The sequence below is a fragment of the Pinus tabuliformis genome, chromosome 9, assembly GCF_031772625.1.
Source record: "Pinus tabuliformis cultivar Carrire ecotype Pingquan chromosome 9, CPIR1, whole genome shotgun sequence".
NCBI lineage: Eukaryota > Viridiplantae > Streptophyta > Pinopsida > Pinales > Pinaceae > Pinus > Pinus tabuliformis.
Window position 1 is genome coordinate 363,325,208 of NC_142307.1, and position 26,832 is coordinate 363,352,039.

The 26,832-nt window shown below is 40.2% G+C and overlaps 1 pseudogene; it reads left to right on the forward strand.

Annotated features, from left to right (window-relative positions):
• The window catches only part of LOC149148712 (uncharacterized), a 38,440-nt pseudogene extending 12,131 nt beyond the window's left edge, over nucleotides 1-26,309 (forward strand).
• The last annotated feature ends 523 nt before the right edge of the window (nucleotides 26,310-26,832 follow it).

Genomic DNA, 26,832 nt, shown 5'->3' on the forward strand with positions numbered 1-26,832 from the left:
CACTAGGGAGTGAATAGGTTGTTTTCTTGTCTATATTTGTTTGTTTTAGAAACTTACAGACGGGGCCTGAAGTCAAGCTAGCTAGCCTTCGAACTGCATTTGCTATGCAAGTGCAAAGTAGATCAATGCTGCTTCAGTCTATCTTCGGGTTTTTTTTATAAACTGAACAATCGATTTGAAAACATTCTAATTTCCCTAGTGGTGGCTCTAGTAACCTCATTAGATCAACCCTTGTGACTTATATTTATTGAACGTCACTTGCTCGGACTAAATCCCTTAACTGAGCTACAAACTGTGACCAAGAGCCAAGAAAAGTCTCGTCGTGGTACCATCGCACCCTCTCTTCAAGGAAGTCCATATGCATCACACCTCCCATGTGCATTAGGTGGGATTCATACTGGATTCCCTATGTTACAGGTGCGATGATCAGAAAAGGCTAATTTTGCCTCTAGGCTTTGGTTTTTCTTCACTCTTTTCAGCTCTATTCAGGAGTTTTGCTATCTGTGATCAGTATACCACTATGGAAACACCCTTCCTTTCCGTCATTCTACCTCAATTGTGCAAAGAACTGTGAATTCTGTTTATGTATTGTGCTCCATTTTCAATTCTCTTTTACAAAGTAGTAGCGTAATCGAATTGTCGTTTCTTGATTTGGAAGTGTCGCAAGTGTCATTTTCAGTCATAGAAAAGAACCCTATCATTCTTGGTGGTCGATTATATAGTTACTCTTGTATTTGATTTGAATTAGTAGTTTTTCAAGTGTCGAAAGCAGTTTTCAATTCAAAATCACAAAGTTTCGTCATTATCTTGCTTTCATTTTTGAAGAGAAATTTGTTAGTACTGTCGCTTTGAAAAGATAATTCAGATTTGTATTTAGCATTCTTCTTGTCATTCACACATTAAGAAAGCTAAAAAGAAATACATGTATGTGCATTTGCATTTAAACTTATTGTTGGTTTGATTTAGGACAGTGCATCTAATGTGTGCTCTCTGCTCTATGTTGAAAGAATATCATCTCTCTTTCTTTAGTAGCTAGGATTTTCATTGCAAAAAGAAGATTAAACGATTGTTTATCATATTAGATTGCATTTTAGGAATTGTATACCTACATCACACGGTGAACCTGAAAGGCAAATTTCTTAAGAAAGATCAACTGTAAAATAAATTTAATTAACATAAAAATTCTTTGGAACCTAACGCACAACATCTAGAAGTCTAGGCTACAGACGTATTTCAGCGTCATAAAGCCTAGTAACTGTTGCTTTCATTGTTGGTTGGGTGATTCCTCCTCTTTGAGATGACAAGTGCCAGTACGAACTTGTGCTCCCACGTACCATCGAGTATATATCAGGAGACCACAATAGGCTATATCCTTTATCCATAGGAAGCCGTGTCTGTCGCCCTATCGATCGCAATGCACTGAACATAGTATTCAGGAAGATTGACTACCATACCATAAAAATTATTTTGCAGTTTTGCGATTGGTTTGGTAATCCCTCTGTCTAGATTTCCAGAGTAGTCCCTTTTGTTCCTTTTTAGACTCCTTAAAGGAAAAGGTCCATCTGAGCACCTGTCACTTCAGTCTCATTAAAAATCGAAGGCGACTAGAGTCATCTTTTGTTTTTTCTCGACTCTTAAAAATTGAAAAAACAAGTAGTGTCAAAGCGTCTAAAATTTATTTCAATTGGAATAATATCACCATTCCCGCATTGGTCTTAGGTTGAGGAAAATGGAGTCCACCAACCAAGGATTTCCCCTTGGAGGAAATCCTAGTCCTTCCTCCTCTTGGCGAGATGTTGGTGCACCTCATATGGCCACATTGTGACTTCCAGTATTGACGATTGCCTTGCCAATATGGCTCTTCTTGACCTCCGTCATTCAGAACACCGTGATTCCTGAACAATCGAGTCAGCAACTGGATGATACTAAAGTTACCCCCCAACCTTCTACTTCATCCAATTCTCCCTCCTCCTTCCTATTTGCTTGATAAAGCTGGTAAAGCCAAAAATCAAGTAACTAAGAAGGATAAGAAGGGGAAGGAGAAGAAAGAGAAGAAGAAGAAGGAGACAGAGGCAAAAAGGGGTAACCGGGCATCGTCTAGTGAAAATCCACATAGTGTACCATCCAAGCCTAAATCTCCATGTGTCATTTGCAAAGGAGACTACTATCATCATGATTTTCCTTGCATTCCTCGGATCTTAAGGGACTCGTCTCCTTGCTTACACAATACAGTGTCATCAACCTCTAAAGATCATGTTGGAAGTACACCATCAACTAGTGGAAGCGAAGTATTTGGGCAGAAAAAGGAAATGTAAATTTCCTTGTAAACTATATGAAGGTGATCACGTCGTCCACCGTTGTCCATTCCTAGATGAAGCTAAAAGAGTCTTGGATAACCGTCCTGCTTCACCTCTACGGCTTCCTCCTAGATACAAGAAAATCTTACCGAGTCCATCACTAGTTGAAAATCCGACTGACACATCATTGTGGTCAGTCAAAGCATCTATCGTTGAAGATAAACCTGCTGAGTCCATACCAAATGAAAGTCAAAAGGCTGAGGTGGCAGTTGACCCGGTCTTGCCTTCGGAAGGTCCATATTCAGATGATACAATGACCGAAGAGAATGAGAACAACATTGTTCAAATTATTTTCGTAAACATAGACTTCGACGAACATGGGGGCAATCTACCCATTCCTTTACCATAGGAAGGAAGTTCGTTAGAGTCATATCCGGCCATCTATTTGGTCCCACCTCCAAGCAACCTAGTCGTTTCCTTCGATTGGAATCTACTAGGTAGACCCCATTTACCGGCTAATGTACCATTCTGAATCATTGTACAAGCTTACAAAATAATCATGGTCGGTACCATCATAGATAAAGGGACTTCTGTGAGTATCCTTTCCTCAACTGCTTGGGAAGCACTTGGTTCATCATCGCTTCTGTCTGAAATGAGAAATCTAATAGGCTTTGACAAAGGAACGAGTTGACCATTAGGGATCCTTCCCAATGTGCCCATAACGTTGAGAAGGAAAACCGTTTATATGAACGTAAAGGTAGTCCAAGGACCTCCAGATTATAATTTCCTCCTTGGGCACAACTATATTTATAGCATGGGAGCCATTGTCTCCTCACTCTTTAGAGTAATGTGTTTTCTGCATGAAGGCCGAGTGGTCCAACTCGTAGACTAGCTTTCGTTCCCCGGCTCACACATAGCTAATAGTCAAATGCCATCGCTAAATTGTCTTTTCACGCAAGGAATGTCTCATAAATCTCCAGTCTGTCCACCTGAAGAGTGCAAGTGATTCAGGGGGACATGACTGAAACCCAGGGGGCATGCACCATGGTCTGTTTCCGTAGGAAAACCTTGGGCATAGGGTAGGTTTGCGCGGAGGATATATGACTAGTCTAACACACCCATCCATTTAGGAAAATGGCATTAGACTGGAATAAGATTCCTTCATCAAATTTATGTGAGTGGAGGCGACCCCGCCACTCACCTTTTTCTATTTCGGTAGACATCGCCAATGAAGTGTTTTTTTTGCAATGCAGATGGAACAATCTTATGGCAACCTGGAAACTCTACTTTGCTATGCTTGGGGGCATGCAAATTTTTTTCCTGAAAGTAAAGAGTCACCATTTATTTTCCTAGTTTTTAGTTTCTCAACCCTTTAAACTCGTAGGATTGGTCGTTCCTAGCTTGCATAATGAAAGGATCTGGAGCAAAGTTTCAAATGGTGCAAGCTCCCTAAAAATTGAACCTATCGATGAGACATCCTTATTATACGACTATCACGAGCAGTTTTTATGTGAAGTTCAAGCTCATTAAAAATTAAACCTTAGCAATGAGCAAATGTTTCCCCCAGAGTTTAAGCTCATTAAAAAATGAACCAATCCCCGATAAATAACCATTGTGAATGCATTATCATCAGCTTTTGAGCCTTGGTCATGTTCTTACCATCACCTCCACTCTATTTTAGCCGATCATTCACCTCCACTTGATTGTTTACCCCTTTTGAGGAACAGCTGCGAGAAGTGATCCTATTAGCCATCCTTGTGACACTGCCGTGATTGGAAAATTCCAAACCTTACCTGGAATTAGTTGCTACTTGAAATTATCACTCGTTCTGCAAAAGACGAGTCTCCTTTAAGCTCTTTTCATATGACACATAAAATATGAAAAGATTTCCAATCAATTGGCCTCTCTAGCTCGTTAAAGCTACCAGAAATTGTATCCCTCCTCTAGATTTTAATCTTTTTCGACTTGAGCGATTATTACACAAAAAGATCGAGTTCTTGTTTTTTTTGGCTCGTTAAAATTACCGAAAATTCATCCCTTTCGTATTATTTTATACTTTTTCGGACTTAAGGGATTATATGACGAAAAGGGATTATTGGTGCTAGAAAATTATACATTACGAAGAAATGGAACACATAAAATATTGCAGAAATATAACACAGAAAACACATAAAACAAGAGAGACACAGATATACGTGGTTCACCTAGTTTGGGCTATGTCCACCTCGAACAGCTAGTCCTTCCTTTCTATTATCCAGCAAAATGAAGAGACACAACCTACAACAGATCCGTTGTAATATCCTTTGTTTTCTCTCATAATGTCACCTCTCTGTTTCTCACTCACATAATACATATCGATTTCATAGCCTCAAATACAATGCCCTCATAAAAAGAGAGGGGTTTCCTTCTAGGGAAAAAAACCCTAAATTAAACATAAGTTCTACCGTCAGATCATTCGCCTAATGAATGGCCTAGATTGACTAGAAATTACTATACTTTTACAAGGAAATTTTACATTTATTTTTGGCTTCTGGGGTGCTGCCCCCGAGCCCCCGCTGGGGGACCGCTGGCCCCCGAACCCCCTAGCTGGGGGGGACAAGTCCCCCCCGCACCCCCCCGCATGGAGGGATGTAAAGAACTTCTTGGGGTATATATCTAGCTAAAATAAAGACCTATAAACTATCATGCTCCACACACAACAATTGGAGTCTCCCTTACGTCCCTTTCAGACTCTCTAAAATTGAAAAGTACCGTGTTATCTTTGTCGTTAAACTCGTTAAAACTGAATAGTGAAAAAATTTTCCATATAGACAAGAACAAGTTTCAATGTCGCTAGGCTTGTTAAAACATAGCGACGAGTTTGCCTGAAGGGAAAATTATAGAGAAAGCATATGTTATCCCCCTCAAGCTTGACAAAAATAAAGAGGTACCGGTCAGCAATGATTGGGGAAAAATTGGGAAGAAAACTTGAAGAAATTTCATTGGTAGCAAGTCGCTCTTGAACATGACACTTTCACTCGACGTCCGAGTCGGGTTGGGTTAGTCCATTCATCGGTCATATCACCATTGGTCCATCGCACCATCCATATTTGGGGTTAATGCTACCAATCCATGATAGTGTTGCCAGTATGTTCAACAGAAGTTGCTCAGAGAATTCAACTGTGTCTCATCTACTACAATACATTCACGCTCCATTCTCTAATGACTGCCACCCTGAGCCCTGTATCATCAGATCGTTTTCACCTCCAAAAATCATTTACTCCATTCTGTGTCGTAGATATGGGATTCATTAAGGCCTTCCTATGACGGGTCGCTTCTTGTCAACATCAGCTCATTATCCAAGAAGTCGACTTAGGGACAACACTTTTAGTACTTTGAAGCTTGCATGCCTCAATGGCAAGTTTCTCACTTCTAGCGATAGGTTTAAATCAATGGCCTTCAACCGAAAGATTTTACATGGTGTTAGATGCCAAGTCCCTTTTCACACCATGCAAATTGTATTGTAGTACCTTGAGGGTCATCATCATTATCGGCGATTCCTCTCGCACCTATTAATAGCTTACATCATTGGCTGGTAATCAGGCGATGTCTTTCCATGTTCGACTCCAGAACATCTTTCACATGGATCGACTTGTACTCCAAGTGAAGATTGGATGGGTTTGAAGACCCTAGATCTAGTTTCATCCATCTGGGCTGCAGTATATTCAGGAAAATAAAGACATCAAATGTACATCATTGCTGCACAGATGATAATCAGTCTGCCACACAGACGGTTGTCTGTCTTATGTACATGAGAATCAATTTATAAAGCTGAGCATGGGAATGCCCGCCTCAACTAGATCATGAAAAATATTCTGAAGATAATGTATTGTATTGTATCTTATTACAGATCGCCTTCCAGCTCGAAAAAACTTCGGATCCTCATGATAAAGCATTTCACCCGACATCAAAAGATTAACGACTTCATGCTTTAGGGGCAACTATTATAGACATTTTTAGGCACTGCAACACCAATCATACATGTCCATAAACCAAGGGCTCCTAAGTCCCTAAAAGTGTTGCTTCACACCCTAAAGGAACAAGGTCAGCTGATTACATCATCTCCCAGAAGTTCTCCACAGAAAATTTCTCAGAACTGGTCAAAGCTGGACCATACAGACTGCCCAGAGCATAGGGAGCGATGCATCTCACCTGCCCAGTGTAAAGGGTGTGATGCATACTAGAAAGCCCTTCTGTAGGGTGCGATGGGCGAGAGTAGACAAATGGCAGAGATAGTTTGCAAGGTGGATCGTGATGGAATCTTCCAGAAACTTCTCCTGTGACACTTGCCTCTTTGAATTTGCCCAGGGATGAGTAAGAGATCATCAATCTCCAAGTGGAATCAAGAACTATCAGAGAGAGGACACTAATCAGAATCCTAGAAGCTAACTCACCCCCCTGAAATCATCTATATATGGGTCCCTCATCCAAGAGACCCGGAGGCTGGAATTTTGTATCTTGTAAGGAAGTGTTGTTGGTTTCTTGGTGGAATATCATAGTGTTGGGTGATCTAAGCTTTTCATGAGGTGAAGAAGGGCTTTCATGCTGGGAGGATGATGCTGGGTCAGAAAAATTGGTTGTAATCCTCTTTGCTATTCTTGATATTAATAAATCTATTCAAGTTTTCCTCCACATTCTTGTATGTTTGATGATATATGCATTTGTGTGGTTAATATATATCTAGTCCTATATTGTTTATGGTTGTAGATTTCTATTCTTTGATAGTATTATGCTGCTTTGATTCCACAGGTGCTCTTTGAAGCTGGGTAGATGAAGGCAAAGTGGCAAGTATCTGTCAGAAGGGAGAGGAACCAAGCAAGGAACTAAGCGCAAGAGTGAGGTTGGTGTCCTTTGTTCCCCTCTTATCTACTTCTCATAAAGGAAAGCGAAAGTAGTTTTAGTTTGTTTGCTTCTAAGATAGCTACCAGTCTTAGTGGGACTAGCAGCTTCGAGTGGACACTAGATTTCCCGATAACACTATTACTAAAAAATTATCTAGTATTTTGGAAACACTATATTTCCTTCTTTTGTTGTTTCTCTAGGTAGGCAAAATTTTAATAGGTTCCACATAACTAATTAGGGGTTTTAATCACGACAATTTTAATGTTCTTTAGGTGTGTAGATTTGTAAGAAAAAAGCTACTGGAAACAACATTGGTTGAAATGTAACTTGTCATTGTCATTGTGTCTTATGTGAAAGTGGAACGAATGAAATTGTGAATAGCATTCTAGTCAACTTCATTGTGCCAATTGCAACATAGTTTTTCAAAAGAGCTCGTGTTTATATCCCTACATATTTGAGGGGAGTTAAGTCATTGCATGTTGTTAGAGCAAGTATTTTCATGGTATGTATGATCATTATTCCTTTCCATACTCATATTCCATTGGAGTTGGAACCAACTAATTAGGGTTTTTTTTGGTGTGGTTGATCTTAGCAATTGATTCTCATTATAATTTTTCTTTGGGAGTTCCATAATTTGGATATTGGATTGACCTTTTTAGTAAATTTATATGATATATTAGAATGCCTAATATTTTTTATTTCAAAGTACATTGTTGGGAAGGTAAAAAATCTACCAAATTAATAAGTGCTTGGGCTTAGTAGAATAGGTTGAAATTATGGGCTTTGATATGAAGGAGATTAATTTTCTATTGATTTGTGGGCATTTGGAATGATTGTTTTAATGAATGAGTTGTGATTGCCTACGATGATGACCAAATCATTTAACAATATTTGGTTGGAAACATATTTTTGGTTGGCAACAAGCCTCCACATTTTTTTTATTCACCTCTTCTATGATTGTATTTTGTGAGAAATATTAGCTAGTATTGTCAATATATTGCACAATTATATGACATGGTGAGATTGAGTGATGTGCGTTTGTGAGGACATTATTCAATTGAGGGAGACTAACCAGAATGGATTTTGGGTGTATCTCATGAAAAATAACATTTTATTGAGTGGTGTAAAGATGGGTTTAGGTGATCCAAATATGAAATGGTTTTAAAATATTAGACTGGAAATCGATTCAAGGACATCCATGGATTGAAGGACATGGGATGTCAGGGAAGGGATAGGGTGTGTATGGATTTTAGGAGTAGTGGGATGGAAGAGGGGGATGGAAGGTTCTTGAAAACCTTAACCCTCATTTTGAAGAAGTTGACAATGGCAAGGTAGTGGTGAATTTCTTCAAGTAGGGTAGAACTTATTATGTTATGTAAATGGTCAAAGGAAGCTGAAAATGGAAGGTGAATTTCTTCAATGCTTTATTGTGTACGTCGTAGCCTCTAATTCACTAACCCAAAATTTTCCAAGTACAAATTAGAAAAAGGGAAGTCCCAATCTCTTTTCATTCCACCCAATTCCCAAGAAAGCCATACAACCATATATTTTTGTGCTTTAAGGTGGTGTCGAATTGGGAACAATTCTTGGAATGATCATAGTATAGTCTAAAATGGGGATGTCCAGTTGTTTCACGTGATACCTACATAGTTTTATAAACATGTTTTCAACTAAAATATGCCATGTAATTTCCTAGGTTAAATGTATGGTCCAAGCACTATGGTTTTAATTGTCGAGGGCTCTTATATCCTTTTCCCTCTATTTAAAATTTTATTGTATATATATTCAAAGGGTAGAAAAACCCTAAAACACTATTAGGACTCCCTTTGGACCTTCTGGAGGAAATTCTAGTATACTTATAAATGGGATTTGTAGAGTGCAAAAATTTAACAAATATTTTGTGTTTTGGAAAGAAATGCAAAAGCTTGGCCATCCTCGTGATGTGATTAAATAAACCATTACAATTCATGGTGTGGAAATGTCTGGGAATATACTAGAGGCCTGTAATTTATTTGATAAATTAAAAGCCATAGGCCATAAGCCTGATACCGCATGTTATAATGCCCTTATAACTGGGTCAAGCAGTGCAACCAAAGCAATGGAAGCTTGTTGGGAATGTGTTCCCCCAAGAGCTATTTTGGGACTAAAAGCCCATGTTTTGGGATAATTTTGTAAAGTCTTCACATTTTGTGGTCATGGAGCACGAAGGTGTCAAGAGTCATAAAGGGTTGTCCTCCCTTATTTTGTAAAATATTAAGTTAGTTGTAAATATATACCCATGGTCCGTGGACCATGCGATTGTATAAAAAGGAGTTAAGTAAGCTCTAGGTAGCTTTGGAAGTTTTTGGTAGTCAGTTCTATGTGTTCTCAGGTCTTAGCGTAGGTAGAGGCTTTGTAGCTGAGTGCGCAGAGGCCTTGGGTGGGAGTTTGTAGCTGAGTGTGCAGACCCACGTAGCTCTGTGCGCAGGTCGAATAAATTTTGTATTAAACTGAAAATATCAATAAAGAGAAGTTTTTTGCAATTATTGTGTAATTAGACTCTGTTAATGAATCTGTTTATATTTCGATATGGGTTTATATTGACATGTTTATTTCATGCACGAATTTATGTGATTATATTTGTTAATCAAACGCAAGTAAGAATATCAATTTACGTGAAGGTAACAATAATTGATTGGTAGAATAAGTAAGCACTTGAGATAACTTGGGAACCTATACAATACATTGTCATAGGAGCACGAAAGTACCTAAACCATTGTTTAGGGCTACTTTCAATTGTACACATTTGTGGAGGTACTGAAGGATAGGATAAAGGGTAGATCACTAAGCCCTAAGGCTTAGCCACCTGTGCGAAGGTAGGAGCAAGGGGTATAAACTAACATCACGACCATATTAGGGTGCGGAAACTTGTTTCCAACATCCCCCCATACTGCTTCGGGTGAGACTTCAGTCCGTGCCCCGCGAGCTGATGCCAAAAGGGCGAGTAGTGTAGGGATTTGTTTGGATGACTAACATTGAACCTAGGTCAGGGCTCACTAAGCCAACAAATTTTTTTGTTTCTCGGACCAAAATCTGCATAAGAGATGTGTGATGTCGTATCACTTGAATCCAACTAAGAAAGAGATCGAAGGCTGGTTGGATAGAAAGATCCATGAATTCATGGCGCAAGAAAATGGAAATCCACGGCTGAGAAAGGAATAGTGGTTAGACAGGTACCTACATACAAAAATCCATGAAACCTTTTTCTATTCCTTTCTAGTTGAGTTATACGAATGTATCATGAAGCTAGCGGATAGCCAAGGAAGGTGGAGGCTTGACGGTCCTATTGTCTAGACCTCGAAGTTAGTACAAAGACTAGAAGTCTCTAACGATAAGATTGCTCACACTATCGATCATTGGATTGATCATATAATAGAAGGGTTTGTGACAAAATTTGCGGTTGATACCTTAGTCAGTCACAGCGAGGTGGAGTGACACTTTTTCAAAGGTCCACAATGTAATTACTTGATGTATTTAAATACTTGAATTAAGAGGTTATTGTCCAAAAAATAGGTTATGTAGCTACCTTGATGTTCGGAGCTACGTGAAGTGCAAATACTTAAAGGAATGACCAAAGAAAGGGTCCTAAATATAGCCCACTGATTTCACCTCCTTTGAGTCACGAAGAGGGAATATTACAGGCTTCTTTGTGAAGTGCAGTTCAGTTGATAAAACAAGGGTTCCCACAACTAGCATCTCCACCTACACCACGTCCACCTTCACCGCCATCACCTGTGACTTCGCCCACACAGCCACCACCTACACCATAGTTCAACATGGCGAATTCCGTAAAATTGCCATTGTTTAAAGGCTTGGGAAATGAGGACTTGGACAAGTTTTCGTTCATCATAAAAGTTGTGTGGAAAGCTCAAGTCGTCACAGATGATCATATGAAGAAGACAACATTGGTTAGTTCTTTGCAAGATCGTGCACTAACTTGGTGCATAAAGTACTCGAATGATAATCGAAACATTGCATTGGCAATGATCCAGACTGCGCTAAATAAAGAGTTCAATAGGCCTAAATCCAAGGCGCATTCGATTATGGGATTCAAGGAAATCATAATGAAACCAAGTGAGACCCCTTGGGAGTTGGAACAGGGATTGAAGTGTAAAATGCATGAAGCTAATATGAATTTAACAAATGGGCAGCACGGCGAGTGGTTCATGGCTTCACTCCTGTCTCACCTAACGGTTACACTGTCACAACAGAAGATTACGACTCAGAGAAAGGCCTTGGAGATTTTAATAAGACTACATGGAAAACCAATGCAAGATCCGAATCTAGGGTTTTAGTAGATCTATGCAGAGTTGCAAAATATTTGCCTCGAAATGCAAACTCTTATGGAGGACAGAATAGTTCGGCCAGAGGTGCACGAAGAGGTATGCTGCCTGAAATGTAAAGGTTAGGGGCATGACAAGCACCATTGCCCGATCTTTGTAAACTATATTGCAGGAGGAGGACCAATGCCTTTGAGTCCAGAATCCCAAGCAGGGTCGATGACGGGATCTGCATTGTGATGCGCTATATGTTAGGTAGCAGGGAAACATACGACTGATAATTGCCATTTACTGCAAAAGTTTGTAGAAACACCATAACGATTGTTCTGCAACTTCTGTAGGTTGGTAGGGTATGATGAGCACAATTGCAGAAGTTATGAATTGATGATGGATAGAACACCCACCTATAGAGTTGAAGCAGAAATGCAGCCTCCTAACCAGGGCACTGGGATGGTGCAGACAGGATTTCAGGGGTGTAGACAATGCCTGGATGGAGGAGGACCTGGCAAAGGTCGGGGATAGTTGATATGATACAATTGTGGAGGACCAGGACACTATGCATGTGAATGCACTAACCCAATGCCTCCATCATGCAAATATTACACTCAGTTTGATCATGAGACTGAGGATTGTCCTACACTGATAGCAAGGATACGCGAAAAGGGGTGCTACCTCCATAGCCAACTCAGAACTTGCAGATGATGAGGGCTGAGCCTCACGTAGAAGATCTGAAAGTTAATATAGTGCTCGGAAGTGGAATTGCAATAGGCAATGATAAGGGGAAACAACATGAAGTCAGTGTGTGGGTTCGCAAAGTTGCAGAGAAGAAGGCTGAATTTAATTTGGAGTGTGCACATGAACCATTCATGGAGCAAAGAATATATTCGCTAAGGCCTCTACCTTAGGGAGCTGGGACAAACCTATTTAGGAAATGGAGCCCTCTATGCTTATGATGTTCTTAGAGACCTTCATGAAGCTATTGCGCAATAGCAAGACTGTGAAGGGGTTATAGGAACTTATACATAAATGCGTAGGAACCACTCTGGGTGAACCGAACGTGGTATAGAATATTGGTAAGAATAAGGCAAGGAGAGGGCATGAGATGAGACTGACTGCGCAAATAGAAGAATATGAAATGGATCAGGTTATTCTGGATCTAGGGTCAGACACGAACATTTTTCCAAAGAAGACTTGGAAGCGAATGGGGAAACCTACACTGTAGTGGTATCCGATTTAGTTAAGGATGGAAAATCAGCAAAAGATCATCCCTATGGGACGGTTGCAGGGAGTAACTATAGATATTGAAGGTGCAAGAGTATTGGATGATTTTGAAGTAATAGAAATTGTGGATGATAGCAACCCCTAGCCTGTGCTCCTTTCCATTGATTGGGCTACTCACATGAATGGGGTAATCAACCTAAAGAAGTGAAAGATGATATTTGAAAGGAAATCGCCTTGCGTAATAGTAACCCTAGATCCTGGAGAAGGATCACACTATACTGAACTAGTCTGCAATTACGAAAACATTGACAATTTGGACTGCATATATATGATAATACCATGAAACCAAGATTGGGTGAATCAAACAGCAGATGGGTGAATTACATGCGATAGCGAGAGTTCCTGCACCTCAACCTCAAACAAAGAATTAGAGTGCTGGCAGAATCGGCTACATGAAGTAACTACGCTGAGCTGTAACATGGTGACCCAGTTGCTACGCTTTGTGTCATCAGAGGTAAGAAATCTACCCACTTATGATGGCTTGAATGATCTGGATGTGTTTTTGGATGCATTTGAGAGGGAAGTACTAGGGAAGTAGTGCTTCGAGGCTTTGGACTAGGCACTGCGCACTACATCCACGAGATGGTGGGGTACACACAAAGGTAGTTTCGATGATTAGCGCGAGCATAGGAGGATGATGAGAAGCCAAAGATATGAGTGATGGACAAGTATGACAGGAAAGATGATCCACGTGAACACTTGCCCGAATGGGCTAAGGCCTATGGAGCGAAGCCCCAACCTGAATGGGTGCACTTATTTTGTCACACCTTGGATGTCATCCTGATGAAATGGTACATGGAGACAGAACTCCACCATGGCACAGGAGAATGAGATATTTTGCGTGAAGGGTTCATAATGACGTTCAACTTCAAAGACGAGTTTCACTGTATTGATGAAGTGCTACAAGAAGTTAAAGTAGTGATCTTTATGATACTACAGGATCCTTTAGATCTAATTCAACTTGATTGGACTACTCAGCTGAGCCATGCGCTGGAATGCTATAACGTGATTATTGAAGAAGAAGATGAGGACCCCCGACAGATTAATATCCCTGGAACTAAGGGCAGCCACGAGGTCGAGGGACTGCAGATCGAGAATCCTGATATAACCACGTCGTTGAAAACTAAACAGATAAATATTGGAACAGAGGTGGAGCCCAAATTTGCAAATATTGGAGATTACTCGGATGACACAAATTTAGATAAGGTCATTGAATTGTTTTGTGAATACCATGATTTGTTTCCTACCAAGTTTACGAAGTTAAAGGGGATAATAGGAGACCTCAACATTATGAAGATCACGATAAAACCCAACTCAAAGCCAGTTAAGAAAATACATTACTGTCTCAATCTGAAGTATAAGGACAATGTCCACTTAGAGTTAGATAAAATGCTCACGATAGACATCATTGACCCCGTAGAAGAATCTTATTGGGTGAGCCTAATGGTGGTACAGGAAAAGAATTAGAAGGATGAAATAAGGATATGCGTAGTGTTTTACATTATGATGCATGTGTTGTACCTGATGGCAACCCACTTGTAGCAGAACAACTCACTTATATATAACTAGATGAATCTACAAAAGAGATATTAGATGTCATAGAATACATGAGATGTAGGGCAGCTCAAAGGAATCAAGTTCAGATGTAATGTACAATGGCAACTCATTAAAACGATAGTTCTTAGTATGGAAAGTTAGCTTTGCCATCAAGTCCAAAGGGGCATATTGTTGACATTATGATAAAGGTATTGTCCTTGATGGAAACTTACTAAGATGATAGATCACATTTCAGGCTCACAGAATGAAGAAAATGAGATATACACAAGTTCCCCTTGATAAAGCCACGTATACACACATGTTAGTTGACCAAAAGGTGCGTATACATATACACACACTTTCATGCAAGGGAAGGTGCGTACATTAGGTTTTGGTCCATGGTATTTAGTTCTTGGTATTTGGACCTATGGTTTTGGACCATGGTATCTCGTCTGATGTGTTGAACCTAGGTATTGGGTCCATGGTATTGAATCTTTATGGTTTTGGAACATGGTATTGAGTAAGGCCTAAGACTATAAGAGGAGAAGATCATTAGGCAAAGGCACTGAGAAAGTATTGAATATTTGATGAAGTATGAGATCCAGTATGTAGGTTATGGGTTCATGATGCTTTGCTTGATCTGAGCTAATGAGGAATCTCACCAGTTGATGGAGAACAAGATCTAAGGATAGATTGGGATCAAATGGTTTGGAATGAATCATCTCTATATGGTTTGATTATGCTTATTCTAGATCTGTATACTAACGCATGTAATGTTCTGATCTGGGTATAACTTAAGTTTGAAATAGCTACAACTTGTGAATGAATATTTACAGATGTATACGCTAGTTGACTTTGATTAAAGCACGTGCATATGGAAGTTATATACATCTAAGTATCATATACCATATACACTATGATATTTGAAGTTACAGGTGGTTCTGGTAGTTGATGCAAAGTCTGATTTCTGGTGACTACTTACTGGTGTCAGTATTTTGCATATTCAGTTTGGTTGATTGTGTTTAGCTTCAATGTTGATGGATGAGATCTGATAATGGATCAGGATCATAATGACTTATGTTTATGTGATCTGATGGACTAGATCTGGTTGCTAACACACATATTATCCTTGTATATGTAATGATATGGGTATGTCTGAAGTCAAGAAGTGCAGTGAAGTTATAAGTAAGTAATTAATGACATATACGTTGGTTCACTTTGGTGAAGTTGCGTATACACGCTTGTTAGGCTATTCCATGTAGTGTATGCACTCTGATGCATGATTTTTGATGATACAATTAGACCTTAATGTTGTTGCAGAGTTTTGTGTTCTGCTCTATGTTCTGGTGACTGTAGTATGTTGACAAGGTTTCAATGATTCAGTATTGGGTGATTTAGATATTGATAATGCTAGTGTTGATTGATTGTGTGGTTCAATGATATTGATGGGCCCAGTATGAAAATTGGATGAAACGTGTCCTTCAGATTATGATGTTGTGTTCCATGAGTATCCAATCTGAAAATTTATGAAACGTGGTACCTGGAGGAAGAAAGAGAAGGTTGTGGCCTTCTATAGGTTAGCACCCACATACTAGTACTTCAGCTAGTACAAGAGCTAAGGGGGTTCCAGCTCCCTTATAGGAGAAGCTGGAGAAAGAGAAAATTTTATAGCCTTCTATAGGTTAGCACCTATATACTAGTACATCAGCTAGTACAAGAGCTAAGGGGGATGTAGCTACCTTCCAAGGGAAGATGGAGAACGAGAGAAGGTTGTGGCCTGTAGGTAGAAGCCTGCATATTGGTATAATTCTGATCTAACACATAAATATTGTAAAAAGAAGTTTCTTATTAAAGGAAGATAGAAATGAATTGCAGCATGTGGTTTTCACCCACATTGGGTTTCCACCTTACATCATGGTGTTCATGTGTTCTTTTTGTGTGTGATGATCTGTTCTATTTTACTGAACCTATTTACCATTCATATGGTTAATAAAGTTCCGATGCACTAACTAAAGATCAACATTTAATGGATTAACTGAATCATAAGTTTACTGGATATATTCTAGTTGCAATAGACACGGTTGCATGTACACACAGGTTCCCTTAACAGAAGTAGCATATATGAATCTAAGTATGAAAATAAAAAAGTGTTTGATTTGATAGTACTGATTCACCCCCCCCTCTTTGTTATAGACATTTTTGGGCACTGCAACCCCAATCATAAATGTCCATAAACCAAGGGCTCTTAAGTCCCTAAAATTGTTGTTCCAACCTCTAAAAGAACAAGGTCAACTGATTACATCTTCTCTCAGAAGTTCTCCATGAAAAACTGCTCAGAACTGGTCAAAACTCGACCATATCACCTGCTTCATGGTCAAAGTACGCTGCAGCCCACCTAAATACTCACAGGAGGTGTGATGCATCTTGGAAATCCCTCTTATGGGGTGCGATGGGCGAGAGTGGACAAATAGTAGGGTCAATCTGCAAGGTGGAGGAGCAGGGAATCTTATAGAAACTTCTCCTATGACACTTGCCTCTCTGCATTCACCCAAGGATGAGTAAGAGATCATCAATCTCCAAGTTGATTCAAGAACTATCAGAGAGAGGACACTAATCAAATCTCAAAAGCTCACTCACCCCCCTTGCAAACATCTATATATGGATCCCTCATCCCAGAGATCCAGAGGCTGGAATTTTGTATCTTGTAAGGAAGTGTTGCTGGTTTCTTGGTGCAATATCATAGTGTTGGGTGATCTAAGCTTTTCATGAGGTGAAGAAGGGCTTTCTTGCTGAGAGGATGATGTTGGGTAAGAAAAATTGGTTGTAATCCTCTTTTCTCTTTCTTGATTATCAATAAATCTATTCACGTTTTCCTCCACATTCTTGTATGATTGATGGTATATGCATTTGTGTGGTCAATATATATCTGGTCCTATATTGTTTATGATAATAGGTCTATGTTCTTGGATAGTGTTATGTTGCTTTGATTCTACAAGTGCTCTTTGTAGCTGGGCAGATAAGAAAGCGAGTGGCAAAGATCTATCAGAAGAGAGAGGAATCAAGTAAGGAACCAAGTGCAAGACAGAGGTTTGTCTCCTTTATTCCCCTCTTATCTGTTTCTCATAAAGGAAAATGAATGTAGTTTTAGTTTTCCTTGTTTCTAAGGTAGCTACCAGCCTTAGTGGGACTAGTAGCTCTGCATAGACACTAGTTTTCCCGATAACACTCTTAGTATTATTTCCAACACGTAGATATCAGGAAGTTGAATGACACTTGCGTGCATGACCCTTTCCTAACTCCATTCACTGATGAGGTATTGGATAATGTAGGTGGCCAGGAAGCGTACTCCTTCACTCATGGGTTCTCTAGTTACCTTTAGATCAAAATCATTCTTGAAGATAGAAGAAAGATGACTTTGGCGACTGAATGGGGATTTTTTCAATACACCATAATGACTTTTGGATTAAAGAATGCACTTGCGATTTTGTCACATGTAGTCACTGCTGCATTCAAAGACTTCATTCATAACTTTCTAGAGGTGTACTTTGATGACTATATTATATTTGGGTTGGTAAAACGCCATGTGGCAAGTTTGTGCTTAATGCTAGATATGTGTCGAAGGTACCATATTGTGCTCAATTTGAAGAAATGTTTGTTTTGTCTCCCTTTTGGGACTCTGCTAGGTCATGTGGTATGTAGACAGGGATTAATGGTAGATCCCATGAAGATCTAGGTGATAATTAACCTGGAGGAGGCGAGGAGTGTGAAACAACTGCGCACAACATTGGGACATTGTAGGTACTACAAGAAGTTTATCAACGGTTATGCCTAGATCACTATGCATATGGGGAAGTTGTTGAGAAAGGATGTCACATTCTATTGGAATGAGGACTGTCAAAAAATATTGGATGTGCTGAAAGGAAAAATGGTCACTGCACCAATTTTGGTCTTCCCGGATTGGAAGAAGGAGTTTCATGTACATGTAGACCTGTCATGTATAGCTCTGGGAGAAGTATTGACATAGGCTAGCAAAGGAGAATTGGACCATCCTATAGCATTTGCAAGCAAGAGCCTCTCTAAGGCTGAGAGGAACTATTCCACAACTGAGCGCGAAGGACTAGCCATGGTATACGCACTCCAGAAGTTTAGACACTATTTGCTGGTGTACATTTTAATATGTATCATGATCATTTTGTGTTGAAATACCTGGTCAATAAGCCTCTGTTGGGGGCACGAATCTACAGGTAGTTTCTATTGTTCCAAGAGTACAATTTTGAAGTTATTTTGAAGCCTAGATGACTAAACGCAGGACCAGACCATCTGTTGCGCATCGAAACATGATAAGGGCCCACTAATTTGAAGGAAGAATTACTGACATGAAACTATTTGCAGTGTGCATCACGGATGGTAACTTTGAAGAATCATACATTTCCTAATGACCGAAACTACCCCAGAAAGCCACACCACCCAGCAGAAAAAGGAGTTAGTGGTGCATGTAGTAGACTTTTTTGTCATTGCTAGACATATGTAAAAAATGAGATCTCATGATTTATTGCAACGATATGTACCAGAGTTTTAAAGAAGCAGTATCCTCGTAGATGCACGTGGGGTGCCGCGGGAGGCCATTATGCAAGAATGACGACCACGAAAATTATTTTAGGTGCAAGGTTGTGGTCGCCAATGCTTCATCAGGATTCAAAAGCCTACTGTAGGGCATGTGACGTGTTTCTAAGGACTAACAGGCCATCGTGGAGAGATGAGCTACCTCTGAACCCACATATGACGTTACAACCTTTCGAGAAATGGGAAATAGATTTTGTGGGACCCATTCAACCTCAAGGAAAGAAGACAGGTGCATGGTACATTATCACCGCGGCTGAATATTTGACTCGATGGGCGGAGGCACGACCTATGAAGGACTACACAGGCATGACCACTATGAAGTTTCTCTTTGAATATGTATTTATGTGATTTGGGTGTCCAAATATTTTGATGAGTGATCACGGTACACACTTTTTGAACAAAACTATCAGCGCGGTGATGGAGGAATTTCAGGTATATCACCATAACAACATGCCTTATCACCCACATGCTAATGGGATGGTCGAAGCATTCTATAACGTATGAGAGAATGTGTTGACCAAGGTTTGCAACAATCAGCAAAGTGATTGGTACCTGCGCATAATCACAGTACTATGGGCCTATCGAATGTCGTGCAAAAAGTTGACTGGACAGACACCATTTAGGCTTGTATATGGTGTTGAAGCAGTGATGCCAATGGAATACATTGTGCCTAATCTATGCATAGCGACACTCATGGGTATGATAGATTGCGGAGTCCTGGAAGAGAGGCTCGTACAACTTTCTGAGCTTGAGGAAGAAAGGTTTCTGGCTAGATTTCACCAACAGGTCCAAAAGCAGCGCAAAAAAGCATGGCATGATTGACATTTTAAACTGCGCACCTTTAAGGTAAATGATATAGTTTTGTTATATGACAACAAGTTTGATAAATTTCCAAGGAAATTCAGGATGCATTTGCTAGGGCCCTATGACATTAAGGAGATTACCGATGGTAGAGTAGTTCAGTTGGTTAAATTGAATGGAGATCCCTTCCCACTAAATTTGAATGGCAGCTGATTGAGGCCACACACCAATGATCCGGCCAGGTGACTATATGAAGGTAGCATAGTCTTAGCACTCCAGGTAGCTAAAAGGAGGCAAATAACTATAAACTACACTGCCCAAGTTGGGACAGTGCGTGATCGGGGGATTGCACGGAACAAAGAGATGTCACAGGGTGTGCAACAATGGGAAGAGGGTTGCGCTACCCAGGGAAAAACCATGCAAGTTAGCCAGAAAGTGACCATTAAAGTCACTATTCATGATTTGATGATGAGAATGCAGCCAAATGGAGCAGGCGGGTGCATTTAACATGAAATTTATGGGTAACATCCTTGAAAATCTACCACCAATCTAGCATTAATGAACCGAATTTAGGGGGAATGGTTAGGATTGAATTCAAAATGGCCTATAAATTACTTGTGGAGGCCCAACGAAAAACACTTGTCATCTTGAGCATTGAGTTGGTGAGTTCTCAAACATGCATGATCTACACATTCTTTGAAGAATTACTTGACTACCTAGCATTTGGTCGATTTCCAGAGTTGGACCACAACTTCATTTGTGACTTTATCCTAGCATCAAAACCTATGGATGTCGAAGTAGTGATAGTTGAGGTAGCTATGCCGGATTTTGTTATAGAGGTATAAGGAGATGCTTCGGAAGTTACAGAGTTACTAGCTAAAGTCCCCAAGTCACCACGGATGCCTACACCAAAGCCTACCCTAACTAAGGAGAGTGTGAAGGATAAAAATGGCAAGGAGGTTGCGACACCCATGTGTGAGTCACCTAGAAGAAACCCAAAGAATGACAAGCCCACCACATAGGAATAGGGAAAGACTATTAAATTGGAGCTGGAAGAGGAAGAGATTGAGGACATCTTGATGGATGATGAGGATTTAGGGGTGGAAGTGGAGGATGCTCAAGTCAAGGGTTTTGATCCTATTACTAAGTTTCCTGAATATGTCCCTCCATGCCAGGGCAAGACTACGATGCCAAAGGACAGTGATGAAAGCGAGGTCACCTTGCACATACCTCTGCTACCAGACAAGGTTGTCTTTGAAGGACAGTGCTTGGGGAGGGCTTTGTTGTTGAAATTGGAAGATTGGGACTTACCTGACACTGAGAAGTGATAGCACCTGTTGTCACTCTAGTGGCCCAATGCACAGAAGGAGTATAGTTTAATTAGGCATGATATCTCTGCGGTGAGTTCCTCATGAACTGTTGTGAGGCACAGGAGCTCAGCAAGACCTTCCACTCTGCGTGGCTCTTTCTTTCTATTGTGCTAGTCACCTAGGAGCTGCCTAAAGACAGTCAATTCCCCTCAGTTGCACAAAACTTGCCAGAAGCAGAAAAGTACGCTTCGATGTGGGCGACCAAGGATGCTCATCGCATTAAGGATAGCAAGATATTTTGGATCTTGATGGAAATGAATATAGGCATCTCTATCAATCGCAAGCTGCAATTGTCATCTACTGTATTTTTCAAACTGCAGGAGTACATGGAGTTCAAGGGAGACTTTCAGTGTGTATCAACCAGGGCATGGAAGGATCCTAAGCAGAAGTGGCATAACTTTCCTTACTTTGCAATTGACGATGCAATGGATGTAGTTCTTGATTATTGGATGGCAGTTTGATGCACTGCCTAAGTCTTGGTGGTGGGATCGAGCAAGTCCACCGCGCAGTGCAAAAAGGAGGAGGCAAAGCTCAAAATGGTGCAGTTGGTCGAGAAGAGAAAGAAGGAGGCTGAGGCCAAGGCCCAAGCAGAGAGCGATGCCACAAAACAAGCAAAAGGATAGGTAGGTGGAGTAGAGAGCGACTTTGACAAAGGTGTGAGGTCGCCCTCGCCCAAAACAGAGGAAGAAACAAACGGATAGAGAAAGCAACATGGAGCAGACCTGCAGAGGATTCATTTTGTATCATGAATCCAAGAGAATAGGAAAAAGCTAGGTCACAGAAGAAATCTAAGGCCAGTAAGATGTCGCTCGACCCAATCACCCTAAAAGAGGGAGATTTGAATGACATAAAACATACGGTGCGAGATGTCGCTGTGGAGGTACTACAACAGTTTGAGTAGCAGCAACAAGTATTGAGGGCCATATAAATGGGTTTGCATGAGCTCTATATTTGCGCATCACAGACCGGTGCGACGTCCACCAACCTCACCATCAGTACTTAAAAAGTCGCTGAGATGCTACACGCGAAGGACTCTGGAGTGATAGTGCTGCGAGAGAGAGCACTAACCACCAAAAACGAAGTTGACAGGCTCATTGTTAGCACTGTCAAGGGAGCAAGGCTAGACTTTGCAGGTGATCAGTGAACAACATATCAATAATGTGCATATGGCCCTACAACGAGACTCTGCCATTGCAGCCGTGAATAACATAACTGATGAGCCCCAGAAATGAGTAATTATATGGGCTCATTCAGCCTCCTAATTCGACTTAATCCACCATTCTCATTAGTTTATTGCATGTTTTTTATTATATTTATGCTAATATAGTGAATTGGGTTAGTCATTATGCCAACAAGTCTAATGTGTGCTTTATCCAGATTTTTAGTCAATTTTGAGACAAAATCAAAGTTCTAAATGAGCACTTGGCAGCCAAATTTGTGGAGGGGATTTTTAGGAAGGTGTCCCCTTGATTTATGAGCTCTTACCTCGAATTCTCCACCACCATCTCGAAGTTCAAGGGCCACCACATCGATTATCACAAGGGCAGTCGAGCAAGGGCTAGTAAAGTTGCTGGTAACTGCAAGTTTTGGCAGCCGAGTTCCTAAAGTTTAGGAGGGCTGTTCGGGTCCTCAATTTGTATAAATAAGAAGGCCTAGGGCCTCAGCTCAGTTAGCTAGTTGGAAGTTCGATTTTAGTCATTTTTTAGTCATTTTTTAGGCAATAGGTTAGCTCTGCATTTCAACATATTTGCGAGCTTTTTCTTGTAGACAACTTTTTGGATGTAACTATTCTTTTGATCAATAAAGATGAATCTAGCTTTGCACCAGCTCTAAACTTCCTTCGGAGGCTGTAGCTCTTGGGGTTGGGCCCAAATCAAGTGCCCAATACCTCCTTTGTGTACTTTGATGTGTCTTTGTTTCATTCCTAGAATAAAATCTGTTATTTAGATTAAAATATTACTTTGTTAATTAGGTCGTTTTTGATGATTAAAATAGATTTTCATGCTTTAGGTTGATTTGATAGTTTGAGTACAGAAGATATCTTCAGAAAATTCTACCAAGCAACCCCTGATCTCACCTCTCCCTTTTTGGGACCATGAGCTAAGACCAAGGTGACCTTGCTGCCATAAAAACACTGTCTTGCTTCTTCATGCAATTTCTAGTGTTAGATTCTTAGTTGCAAAAGTTAGTACCAGTTCTGATTGCATGATTAGATCCATTCTTGCTTGGTTTCCATAGTTTTTTTACATGATTTTCGGCCAATAAACTTCTGTTCATCATGTTTATGGTTTCTAGGTCAAATTAGGTTAAAATAGCTAGATCTTTGGTTTTCTTAGTCTTTGTTGATTAGCTTTGGAAAATAACATGCAAAGCACCAATGATACCTCCTTGCCTACCCTTCCTCCATTAATACAACCTGCTTCCTCCTCTCACTCAGATTCTTGCACTCCATTTGCCACATTTTCCCACTCTTCCATAATTTCTACAGTGTTGTGCATCATTGCTCCCTCCATCCTCGAACGCATCCAATCGCTCCCTAGACTCATTCACTAGGTCCTCAACCCCCTAAAATCCTTATCCAACCTCCATACCCACTTCTTCACCTTTTTTCTACCATCAGCCCTTCAAAATTCCCTTTCGGAACATCGTGTAGAAGCTACAGTACATCCTATAGAACCCCTACAGACTTCCTGTAGAAGCTCACAAAAGTGGTTTCTTGAGATCCGATCACTATGAGACTCTCTTGAAGGGTGCTAGGGACCCCTTAGTCCCTCTTCTAATCTTCCCAACCTCCTACAAGCTTTTCCTTTCACCAATCCACCTCTGCACATTCAAAAATAGTTAAAGCACATGCATAATAACTCTGCCAACTTACTCAAAAATACAAAAAGATGTTTCTTTTCAGATTTCACTTGAGAAGTAGCTTAGACACATGCAATTAACCTTCCAAAGAATCAATGGAATCTTTTTCAGTAGCTTTCATCCTTTTTCTTGCATCAGTAGGGCTAGTTGGTAAAACTAGGGTTTGCTAGGGTTTGCATTTCCATTCAGCTTTTTAGTTTCTTTCTGCAAGAAGATTAGTCTCCTTTGAGTTAGATTTCATCCATCAGTTAAAATATTCTTCTAAGAGATCATAGAAGTTGGCTTAAGCTCCTAGCGGACTTGTGCCAGCTGATCAAGTGACAGTCGCGACAAGAGCTAGTACTTGTGCATATAGCACAGTCGCTTCCAAGTTTGTTACGAACTACCGGGTTGATAAAATTAAAGAAGGGAGTTCCAGGAGTTGCAACATTATTGCTGCAATACTGGGGCCTACCAATAACCCACAAAAACAAGCACATAGTTTAGGTCGTAGAGGAACCATGCCAAATGGTGCCAGGGTTGGCCATTCTAAGGAAGAAACAATCGAGGTGCATGTTTGCAAATTTGCGATGGGGGTGTGTGATTCTCCCATAGATTTGGCCAAGGTTCCGCTGGAGTTGAATCTCAATATTTCAAAGTTGTAGTTGAAGGCCAAACCTTCAACTCCACCTGAAGTAAAGGAGCAGTGCTCAACCATTGCCACAGAGGCGATGGCAGCAGTAGATGGTGCAATAGCAGACTGCACACGGCTGTTTAAATATTCATTCGAAGTACTAACTAGCCTGCAAGAAGATCCTAGTGTATAGTGGCTAGAGACAAAGACTCGAGAACTAAAACAACGCTATGACGAGGTAAAAGGAAGAATGCACATTGTCGCCCTCACACAGAGACTTGTGAAGCTACAAGATCCCAAAACACTCAAGGAATAGGTAAATGCAGCTTAGCACAAAGAGGCAGTGTTGAAGGCGCTGTTGAAGCCTTGGTTGGACGAGGCCTATTCGGTCATGGCCTTCAATGAAGGCAAGCTTAATAGTCTGTAGGCAACTCAACAGAAGCTTCAGGCTAATAGTTCAAGACCAACAGAAAAGTAGTTGGTTGAAGAAGTGAAGCAGGTGGCCGCGCAGTGCACCGCCAAGGTGGTAGTCATACAGCTCGAGCTGGGAGGTATTCACGCCAAGATCTCCATGCCCGCCTGCTGGGAACAGGTTCCCCCAAGAGCATTTTGGGGCTAAAAGCCTATGTTTTGGGACAATTTTGTAATAAAATTGTAAAGTCTCTGCATTTTGTGGTTGCAGAGCGCGAAGTTGTCAAGAGTCATAAAGGGTTGTCGACCCTTATTTTGTAAAGCATTAAGTCGGATGTAAATATCTACTCATTGTCCATAGACCATGGGATTGTATAAAAAGAAGTTGAGTAAGTAAGCTTTAGGTAGCTTTGGAAGTTTTTGGTGGTCAGTTCTAAGTGCTCTTCGGTCTTAGCATAGGTAGAGGCTCTGTAGCTAAGTGATCAGAGGCCTAGTGTGGAAGTCTGCAGCTGAGTGCATGGACCGCTACAGTAGTCTATGTAGGGCGGATAGAGTCTGTATTAAACTAGAAATATCAAAAAATAGAAGTATTCTACAATTACTATGTAATAAGTCTCTGTTAATGCATCCATTTATATTGTGATCTGGGTTGATATTACCATGTTTATTTGATGCGTGAATTTATGTGATTATATTTTTTAATCAAACGCACATAAGAATATCAATTTATGTGAAGATAATTGTAATTGATTGGTAGAATAAGTAAACACTTGAGATAACTGAAGAACCTATACAATACATCGTCATAGGAGCACAAAAGTACCTAAACCACTGGTTAGGGTTGCGCAAAGGTCAATCACATACATTCGAGGAGGAAGTAAAGGGTGGGATGAAGGGTAGATTGCTAAGCCTTAAGGCTTAGCCACCTATGCGAAGGTAGGAGAAGGGGGTATAAACTGACATCATGACCATCTCAGGGTGCAGAAACTTGGTTCTAGCATCCCCCCATACTGCCTCGGGTGAGACTTCGGTCTGCACCCCACGAGCTGATGCCGAAAGGGCCAATAGTGTAGGGATTTGTTTGGTTGCCTAATGCTGAACCTAGGTCAAGGCCTACTAAGACAACAAAGCTTTCAAGGTTTTTAAAGAAACATAATTGAAAGGTTGTAAAATATGTGTTAAAAATTGTATTATTCTTCTTCATGCCCTTCACAAAGCTGAAAGGTTTGAGCATACTCCCATTGTAGTTGTTGTTTTAAGAGAATTATAAAAATCTAAGGATGCTTCAAAATATTTGTTATCGTGGATTACATGAAGGTCCAAAGAGCTAAATATTATTAGGTAATAGTGGAATGCATACATATTTTTTCCATTAAATATATTCTTGTCATGCTTGATTCTAGGTTATTTTTTTTTTATTCTTAATTGAGATTCTTGAAATTTCGTTATTGGCAAAGTTCCTATTTTCCCATTATTCATTTTTGCATAGTTAATGACACCAGTTGAAGGGTTGCATTGATTAAGAGTTGATGATTGAATTATTTCATTGTTGAAGGGAAATCATGAAAATATACTTGTCCAGGAGCCCAAGTCCTCAACTAAATGTTTGATCTTCAAATGTCTAAAAATAACATTATTCTCATTTTGTTGATAATAAACCTAGAGAACTTACAAGTCCCAGAAGATTTTTTTACGCCAGTAGTTTGGCTAGGAAGGCTTTACAATTGTTATCATATATTACCTAATTGGAAAATTTTGAAAGACGAAACTAATTTTATTTTGATGAAACTGGGCTTTGAATAAAACATGTTTCTAGAAATTTATGTTGGTGGGATTCA